Consider the following 9,886-nt stretch of genomic DNA (forward strand, 5'->3'; position numbering starts at 1 on the left):
GGCTTAGCGCGACTTCGGGCCGGGCGCGCCGATGACGGCCGCCATGGCGGAGACGGCAACTACCCTGGAGGAGATGGCGACTACCATGGACATCGGAACCACCTCTCCACTTGAAGAAAGCCCTCGAGCATCGACGATGCAAGTGAATTACGACCACGGACGGGTGTCGGTAGCGGTTACCGGCACGGACCCAACACCGGCGGAGGAAGGAGGCGAAGACAGATGGCAGGTGGCGAGGCGGCGGATGCGGCGGCAGGCGGCCGGGGCGGCTGGCGGTAAGTCGGTCCCTGTTGTTTCTGCCACTACTCCCCCTGCAGCCCCCAAGAATCAGGCACGTTTCGCGAAGCAGGTCGCCGCTAGGCTTACCAAGGCAGCACGCATGCCGCATGCGCTGCCGAAGGAGGATATTAAAGTCATACTTAGGCCACGTGGCGGGCTAAACGTGGCGCGTACCGAGGCACCTAAGCTAATGGAAGCCATTTTCGAGATGGCAGGAACTACACTGCAGGAATCTAGGGAAGACACGATTTGTACCAACAATGCCCAAAATATCATAGTAATAAGTACCCCGCATGAGCAGAGAGCTCGAATGTACTCGGGCATCCGACTACTCAGAATCGCGGGTAGGGAACACGAAGTTAGTGCGTACGTGCCGGCGCCCGAGGGCACCGTGAAGGGCGTCATACGTGGCATCTCGCTTACATACACGGAGCAGGACTTGCAGGAGAACATCGTAAACGAAGCGAACCCGCTCGCGCTCGAAGCGCATCGAATTGGAAACACTACCACAGTAATCGTGGCTTTCGAGGGTACGAAAGTGCCTAGTACAGTAAAATTTGGAGCTATGGTAACTAGATGTAGCCTTTACAAACAACATTACGAGGTATGCCATTGTTGCAGCAGGCTAGGTCACCGCGCAGACGTGTGTCCCTATCCGGACACCGAGGTATGCTTTGCGTGCGGAGTGTCCAATCCGGGCCCCACACACGAGCGAGAATGCAAACCCCGCTGCAAGCTGTGCGGCGGGGCGCACCCCACCGGAGTGGCGGGATGCAAGAACCGCTACAAGACCCCACACGTGGTCAAGCAGCGCCGATGGGAGCGCAAGCGAACGGAGGAGCAGCAAAGGCGTGCGCCAACATTAGGCCTAACTGACTTCCCGCAGCTGCGGGCGGCCGGGGAAGGCGCGAAACGGATACCACAGAAGAATGCTGGCGGCGCCCCGGCAGCAGCAGCTGGCGGAGGCGAAGCGAGCCGCCGCAGCGGCGGCGGCAATGGAAATCAAGTCAAGACCAGCCCGCGAGAGGGCGTAACGTGGGCAGCCGCGGTGGTGGAGCCGTGTCCGAGGCGGGAAGCTAACCCGCAGGAGCCCAGGAGCTGCGCACCGCAGCAGGTACAACCAACTCCGGAAACGATGGAACTCCGCAGTGAGAATGCGCGCCTCAGAGCGCAGCTCGCACAACAAGACCAGAAGATTGCACAACAAGAGCGGCAACTACAAGAATTCAGCAAGAAGCTAGATATGTTCCTTACAAATCAACAGCAACATCAAGCCCCAGCTTTACCATCGAAGGCAACGCGCAGACAGGCGCAGAGACAAGTGCGATTTCAGGAGCAAGAACAAGAGCAAGAACAGATGCAAACGCAGGAGCCCGAGCGGATACACGCCGTGGAACCGCGAATTGCGGAAATAGTCGAAGAAGGAGAAGAAACGGTACAGAACAGAGATTCAACCACAGAAGAAGAAGACTTCAGCCTAAGGGCGAAGAGGAGAGCCACAGTAATGAACGCGATCGAGAGGCGCCACCAACAGCTGGAGGAAAGCCACCAGCATCTGGAGGAGCGCATGGACCGCTTCGAGAGGGACATAGAGGCAATCAACCGAAGACTGGCTACGGTAGAGGCAACTACAGCAGACATGAGCATCCGCATGGCCAACATGGAACGCATGCTACAACAACTCCTAACACGATTCAACGAGATAACCCACCAACAGCAGCAGCCACAGCAGCAGCAGCAGCCGCAACAACCGAGCACGACCCGACCAACATGGCCAGAACAGCGCTAACGCGGGAGCTCGTGGTGTGGCAATGGAACGCGAATGGCCTGCGCAAAAAGAAGGCACTCTTACAACAATACATGAGGCAAGTCGGCCGGCGGCCAGACGTAATACTCATACAAGAAACACACACCGAGACTCCCCCGGGCTTACCGGGGTACCGCTCCTATGCCAGCCCGCCCAGTGCAAGAACGGCTGGGAAAGGTGCGGGTCAGGGGGTGTGTACCCTGGTGAAGAAGGGACTCACTTATATCGAACACGGCCTGCTCCAAAACAGCGCCATCGAGCACCTAGCCATCGAGGTCGTCACGGGCCGCAAGAGAAAGGAGAGCACCTACATAGTAAACGTCTATAGCAATCCCAAACAGTTCCAACAAAGATTCAGAACCTTAATGCACAAGACGAAACAACTGGCAGGGGACAACACCGCGCTCGTGTGCGGAGACTTCAATGCGCCGCACACGGCGTGGGGGTACCCGAAGTCTACGACCAAGGGCCAGAGCCTCTACGAGGAAGCTATGGAGGCGGAATATCACCTGCTGAACGACCCATCGGTACACACGAGACACGGCACTTCCACGCAACGGGATACGAACCCAGACCTTGCATTCTGCAACACTACCACCGGAGTCCGCTGGCGGAACACGGGCGAAACGCTGGGCAGCGATCACTGCGTCCTCGAGATAACAGTGCCGCTGCGCGGCAAAGCGCCGGTCCCCCGCAGGCAAGCGATGACGGATTGGAACAAATACAGACAAGAGTTGGACGCTCTGCCCGAGCAGATAGAAGACATCGACAAGTGGTCGCGTGAGCTCAACGCGGTGACACGGGCAGCTACAACGGAGGTGGAGGCAGACGAAGGGACCCCGCAAGTCGACAGCCGCCTAGCACACCTGCTGGAGGCGAGGAACTCACTGAGGGCCCGGTGGAAGCGACAACGCCACAACCGGAGGCTCCGTAAACGCATCGCCCTACTAAACACCGAGATCGAAAAGCACAGCGAGGTGCTCTGCCGGCAGCAGTGGCAGGCGGTCTGTCAGGAAGCGGACGGCCAAATCCACAAGAGCAGAACCTGGCACCTGCTCCGTCATCTGCTGGACGAGAGCAAGACGAAGGGGACGCAACAGCACATCCTTGCCCGGACACTACACAAGGCGAAGCAGGAGCTCGGCGAAGCTGAGGTCCGCCGGCGCATCGACAACAAATACCTTCCATCCACCCCGCCGACCCCCCTCCCGAGTTACGCGGGCGAGGCTAACGCCAAGCTCGACGCCGACATCGAGGAGTGGGAGGTCCGGGCAGTCATTCAAACCATCAACTGCAAGTCGGCCCCGGGGCCGGACGGGGTGTCGAACAAAGCGCTGCGTAACCTCAGCGACGCGGCCATAACGGCGCTGACGGGTTACTTTAACAAGTGCTGGGGGGCGGGCAAGCTCCCCGCCAGCTGGAAAGAGGCCAGAACAGTACTGATCCCAAAGCCGGGCAAGACGCCGAGTATCGACAACTTGCGGCCCATCTCCCTGACGTCCTGCATCGGGAAGGTGTTGGAGCACGTCCTCCTAAACAGATGGCAAGCGTACCTGGAAGAAGAAGGTCTCTATCCCGACACGATGCTGGGTTTCCGAACCAAGCTCAGCACGCAGGACGCGATGCTGCTCATCAAACACGAAGTCCTAGACCGACCGGCCGGCTCCATGGACAACAGAGCGGTACTCGGCCTGGATTTGAAGAGCGCGTTTGACAACGTTCGCCATTCTGCCATACTTCAACAGGTCTCGCGCCTCAACATGGGGGAGCGCTCCTTCGCCTACATCCGCGATTTCCTCACGGGCCGCACCGCAACGATAGTGGCGGGAGATATGGAACTACCCAAGAAGAGTCTGGGGAGCACGGGAACGCCGCAGGGCGCCGTGATCTCGCCAACGCTGTTCAACATAGTCATGATCGGGGTTGCCCAACGACTACAGGGCATCCCGAACGTCGGGCACACCATTTACGCAGATGACATCACGCTGTGGATGTCCGGCGGCAGTGACGGCGAGATCGAGGCGTCCCTGCAGAGCGCCATCGACGAAGTCGAAGACCACCTGCAGAACACGGGCCTCACGTGCTCCCCGAACAAGTCGGAGCTGCTGATTATTCCACCGAAACGAAGAGGTCAGGGAAGCAAAACAGAACCCGACATCAACCTCCGAACTCGAGACGGGACGACCATACCGCGGGTGAAGACGCTGCGCGTCCTCGGACTGCACGTCGACGCCCTCGGGCACAACGGCCTTACCGTCACCAAGCTCGAGATGAAGATCATGACGGCAATACGGCTAATCAAGAAGGTGGCAACACGGCACGGAGGGATGCGAGAGAACAACCTCCTGAAGCTGGTTCAATCATTTGCAATCAGCCATGTGGCATATGTGGCGGCCTTCCACGACTGGTCGGCGGCCGAGAGCGGCAAGGTTGACGCTCTGATACGCAAAGCATACAAGATGGCACTAGGCCTCTATACACACACCAACACGACGCGACTCTTAGAACTAGGAGTCCATAACACCTTAAGCGAGATAGCAGAAGCACAGCGCACAGCACAGCTTACTAGACTAACGCTAACCAGAACCGGCAGGTCGATCCTGCACAGAGTAGGTTGCCAGACGAGGCTGCAGGGGGAGGGAGACAGGGGACCGGTGCCACCGCCGCCTCCGCGGTCGTTGCCGCGCGGGCTGCTCGGCCTCATGCAGGTCCCGCCGGTCCCTAAGCACATGGATCCGGAAACGAACCGGGAACGCCGCCTGGCCAGGGCAAAGGCCCTTACGGCCGCGCATGCGGCAGACACTAACGCCTACTACGTCGATGCGGCGGCATATCCGAACCGCCAAGGCACGTACGCTGTGGCCGTGATAGCGGCGACCTCAGGGGAGCTGTACACGGCGGGCAGCGTGCGGGCCCAGGACCCGAGGCAAGCAGAGGAGCTGGCCATAGCGCTGGCCCTAACCAACCCCAAGTGTGCGACGGTGTTGTGTGATTCGCGCAGTGCTGTCATGAACTACGCCACAAACAGAGTGTCCTCGTGCGCGTCTAGGGTGTGCGGGGCCCTACCACAACGAACAATGCCGGTGACCCTCAAGTGGTTCCCGGCGCACATGGGCCCGGTGGGAACGGGTGCCAACCGCAACGAGGGGGCAGACCGAGCGGCGCGCGTGCTTACCAGACACAGCGCTGCCCCGAGCTCCCCCCCTCGTCCTGCGGAAGGCGAGGAAGAAGATGAAGAAGACCACGTCGAGGCAACTCCAATCGACACATACAAGGAGGTGCTGGCCTGGTATCGGGAGGGCAGAAGAGCCTACCCGCCGCCGCACCGGAATCTTACCCGAAGAGAGGCGGTGCTAGTGCGCCAACTACAGGTGCGCGCGATATGGACGCCTGTGTTCGCCAAACACGTGTGCCCCGAATTATTCCAGACAGATAAGTGTGTGATGTGTGGTGACGGTCGCGCTACCATGCAGCACATGCTCTGGGAATGCCAGCAAACGGACTCAACCACTGCGGATCCGCTGCCGCCGCGCTTGGAGAGTGCGGTGACCAGTGCGGAATATGAACTACAGAAGATGGCTGCGCAGCTCGCGCTAGCGGCCATCGATCGCCAGCGGCCGAACTTGTCACCTCCCCACCAGGGAGGCCGGCGATAGTAGGCACCCCCCGAGGTTTCCGCAGGCCAAATAAAGACGTTGTTTCTCTCTCTCTCTGCTATTCCTTGATGACCAGGGATCCAGCGGAGTTCGACCGAAAGCTTTGGTTGGGAGGTTACATGCACTTCGAGAATGTTGAGAATGCGTGTGGAAATTTGCTTGCGGCAGAAGTCGGATTGCATGCGGCTGTCTGTCGATATGAGCAGTTTCCGTCGGCCGGTCAGGCTCATGATGGCATCTGCTATGGCTAACGCTTCGGCATGACCGGGATGATGAATTCCCAGGAAGCGACGAGTACTTTCTCGGTTCCCATGGTAAGCGTTGGTTGCCACTATACCGTCGTCTCATACGGCGCCATCGGTGTAGACCGGAGTGCAACCCTGGTCTACCTTTCGCGCCACTAAATGGCGGGTGGCACGCGTTTTGTGGGCTCTGCGCTCGTGGCCGTTTTCCGCACTCATGCGGCGGGGATAGAATTTACAGTCATCCTCGGCAGTTGCTCCCGAGGGGGTGGAGGGGGGAGGGGGGCGTTCTGTAATGTAGCCTTCTAGTTCCTCAACTTGTGCCCCTAGTGAACGGAGTATGGCTCGTTTCTGTCTGGAGACGCGCAACCGATACTCTTGCGCTTCTTTGTGGATGTCTATGCGAAGTGAGATTGGAGTGTGAACTCGCATTCGTCGAATCTCGCGGAGTGGGGTGTAAATTGGTAGTCCCAGGGCATCACAAATAGGTTTGCGCAGTGGCGTTTCAAATTTGTCTATCTGAGTGCGGGTCAGCCGCATGTAGGGGGTGCGTACATGATGCGGGGAATGACGAACTCCTCGAAAATTCGTAGTAGTTCATGTCCTCTTACACCATGTCGTTTCCTTGAAACCCGTTTCATCATGTGCGTGATCTGATTGATCTGAGTCGTGATTTTGTTAACCAAGTGTCCTCTTCCGCTAGCCAAAAGCCGAGCACTCGAATTTCTTCTTTCTTTGCTACGGTGGTACCGTGTAGTGTTAATTTGATCAAATCGGCCGGCTCTGATCACACACACAAACACGCATATATATATATATATATATATATATATATATATATATATATATATATATATATATATATATATATATATATATATATATATATATATATATATATATATATATATATATATATATATATATATATATATATATATATATATAAGACAGCAAATAAGGGTTGGCAGTCACGAAAACCTCGGAAAGCAAAGGGGAGGTTTTGGTGGGTCATAGAAACAGATGAAGAATTTTTTGAGTCAGAAAGAAAGTGGTGAAAAAATGCCCGCCGGGTGGGATCCGAACCCACGACCGGTCTGAGGCGCTGGCTACCACCCCCAAGTGCAGGAAACAAAAAATACCTTAACATAAATACCCGAGAAAGTGGTGGGGAAACAGCACCGCCTGTAGCGTAGTGGTTATCGTATATATATATATATATATATATATATATATATATATAGCCGCGGTGGCTCAGTGGCTAAGGCGTTGCGCTGCTGAGCACGAGGCCGCGGGTTCGATTCCCGCGACCGCGGCGGCCGCTTTTCTGATGGAGGCGAAAAGCAAAAACGCCCGTGTGTACGAGATTTCGGCGCACGATAAAGATCCCCAGGTGGTCAAAATTAATCTGGAGCCCTCCACTACGGCGCGCCTCATCGCCTGCGTTGCGTCGGCGCGTTAAACCCCACAATCAATATATATATATATATATATATATATAAAAGTAAGGAGTCGGATACACAGCAAGAACAATAACAAACAAGGTTTACTTACGTATCGGCAACGGGACTTGCCTTCATCAGGGTAAAGTTACATGATTTTGCTGTCGCAAACATTTCGAACACATTTCTTATGTAGGTTTGCAGAAAACTGTGAGAAGGAGCGGAAAATGTTTCGGAAATGGAGAGTGTGCATACATATATATATATACTAGCGGTAGTACCCGGCGGTGCCCGGGTGGGCCATTAGGAACAGCAATTGGTATTTGTTAGTCGCCATATTAGGCTACTTCATTGGGAAGCGGTACACACTCGGGAGCGTCTGCCTGCTTTCAGTACATAGGCTCCTACTGCAGGCGCGTCGTGGTAATGTGAAACGACTGGTACTCGTATTTTACTCCAACTCTCGCTAAACAAATTGCACCAAAAGGCGCGTTTGAGCGAATGAGTCAGTGAGTGAAAAAGGTTTTATTGAGCCGGCGAAGTGGGTGTGGTTCCCAATTTCAGAAAGCCATGTGATGAGTGGGCAGCCTTCGCTCTGGTATAAGTATTGTCTGGACATCCAGATCGCTGTCAGTCACCAGGTTCTCCCACAGCGCAAGGTTTGGAAAAGTGGATGGAAGAAGGAGGAGCTTGGTTTGCTTGCACTCTTAATATGATATGAGGAAGAGTGCCAGGTTGCAAACACAACTTGAATTCGGCAGGAGATTGCGCTGGGAACACATGATGGAGGCCGGCTGGGTGAGGGGTATTCTTCCTCGTAGGAAGTGCTATCTCAGAAGATATGAACGATGCTCATCGGTACAGTTTTATCATAAGTAACATGGGCTCCCTACGGGATGCGCGAGATTGCAGATGCCGAGGGCTAACCTTTGCGCTTTTTACTGGTACATCTTCTCTTTTACATTTATGATGTAAAAGAGCCCCTCATTTCCCATTTTCTGATTCGCTACATGCTTAGCGAGGGCCTCTGTTCTGGCAGTCTTGATGCCAAAGGGAGCTTAAGAGGGTTCAACGCTGGTCGACCACTCTCGACATGTCGTAGACATTCGAGTCACGGCCCGGGGGTTAAAAAGAAGGTCCCCTTCACCCCGAGTAGTCCGAGTGGCGCTGGCTACCACCCCCAAGTGCAGGAAACAAAAATACCTTAACATAAATACCCGAGAAAGTGCTGGGGAAGCAGCCCCGCCGGTAGCGTAGTGGTTATCGCACCAGACCGGTATTCTGGAGGTCGTGGGTTCGGATCCCACCCGGCGGGCATTTTTTCACCACATTCTTTTCGACAAAAAAAATTCTTCATCTCTTTCTATGACCCACCACAACCTCCCCTTTGCTTTCCGAGGTTTTCTTGACTGCCAACCCTTATTCTCTGTCTTATTTTCACGGAGCCCCTCATTTCCCATTTTCTGATTCGCTATATATATATATATATATATTTACTGATAGAGAGAATATAGAGGGAGTCAACTGAATAGATTTACACATATGAGTGAAGCTCGCTATTAAATGCTACATTTTAAATGAAAAGGAATCATTCAGCCGCTAAGAAGAATATGTATTTCGCCCAGCGAACCTTCCGCACATTCGGCAGCGCGGGCTCACATAAATCTCGGCGTAAGCATCGCGTTCTCACGCTCAAGCTTGTCATGTTCGTCCGGACAACTCCCGGATGCGCTGACGCCAGTAGCAACGTCTTTGATCCGCCTGGGTGGCAGCTCACTAATGTTGTGGCCGGGGCTTCCGCCGGTACACACAGACTGCTGCATCGACAGTCCTACCTTTTTCCGTATGGATTGAAACGGACGAGGCGAAAGAACAAAGGCTAAAACGTCCGGAGAAGCTGTGTAGGCGCCGAGGTGACAAGTCTTTGTGTCGCCTGCGTGATATATTTCCTGTTTCGATCATGCCAGTGACATCTGTATATATTCTTGCCCTCTAGGCGGGAGATGGTAGGGAAAAAGTCCAGAAGTACCGTTAGTTGACCTGTCTTCCGTTCTCGCCTTTTCACGCATCGTCAGAGCCACGCAAGCCCTTTTATAAATCAAAGGGGGTAATGTTCTCTGTTCGACTGTCCCAGAGGCAGTGCTATTTAGCATGTTGCTTACTGTCTGGCTACGCATGGCAATTGTTTTAACATCGGAGCTGTTGTACAAGCCGTATGTTGGGTGTTGCAGTGAAAATACCGAGAAAAATAGCGAACGCCCGTGAGCGCGTGCCTTGCAGAGACCGCCGACCATCCTCCGCACGCGCAAAGGCTTTAGCAAAAAAACTGGCAAATACCCCGGGGAGCGAGAAAAGGCAGAGCGCTCGTGAGCTCTTGCCTCGCGGTCACCGCCGAGGCCCTGGCTCGCGCCGTGCCTTTAGCAAAAAAAAAATGAAAAACTCCAGCGCTAATGCGAAATC

General features: G+C 54.8%; 1 non-coding gene across 1 annotated transcript; it reads left to right on the top strand.

The window, feature by feature from the left end:
- The first annotated feature begins 8,668 nt into the window (after window positions 1–8,668).
- On the top strand, window positions 8,669–8,741 carry Trnat-ggu (transfer RNA threonine (anticodon GGU)). The gene has a single exon. It is a non-coding gene; the product is annotated as a tRNA-Thr (tRNA).
- The last annotated feature ends 1,145 nt before the right edge of the window (window positions 8,742–9,886 follow it).

This window comes from Haemaphysalis longicornis, unplaced genomic scaffold (genome assembly GCF_048455015.1).
Source record: "Haemaphysalis longicornis isolate Haplotype H1 unplaced genomic scaffold, Haemaphysalis longicornis Haplotype H1 scaffold_2, whole genome shotgun sequence".
In the NCBI taxonomy this organism is placed as follows: Eukaryota; Metazoa; Arthropoda; class Arachnida; order Ixodida; family Ixodidae; genus Haemaphysalis; species Haemaphysalis longicornis.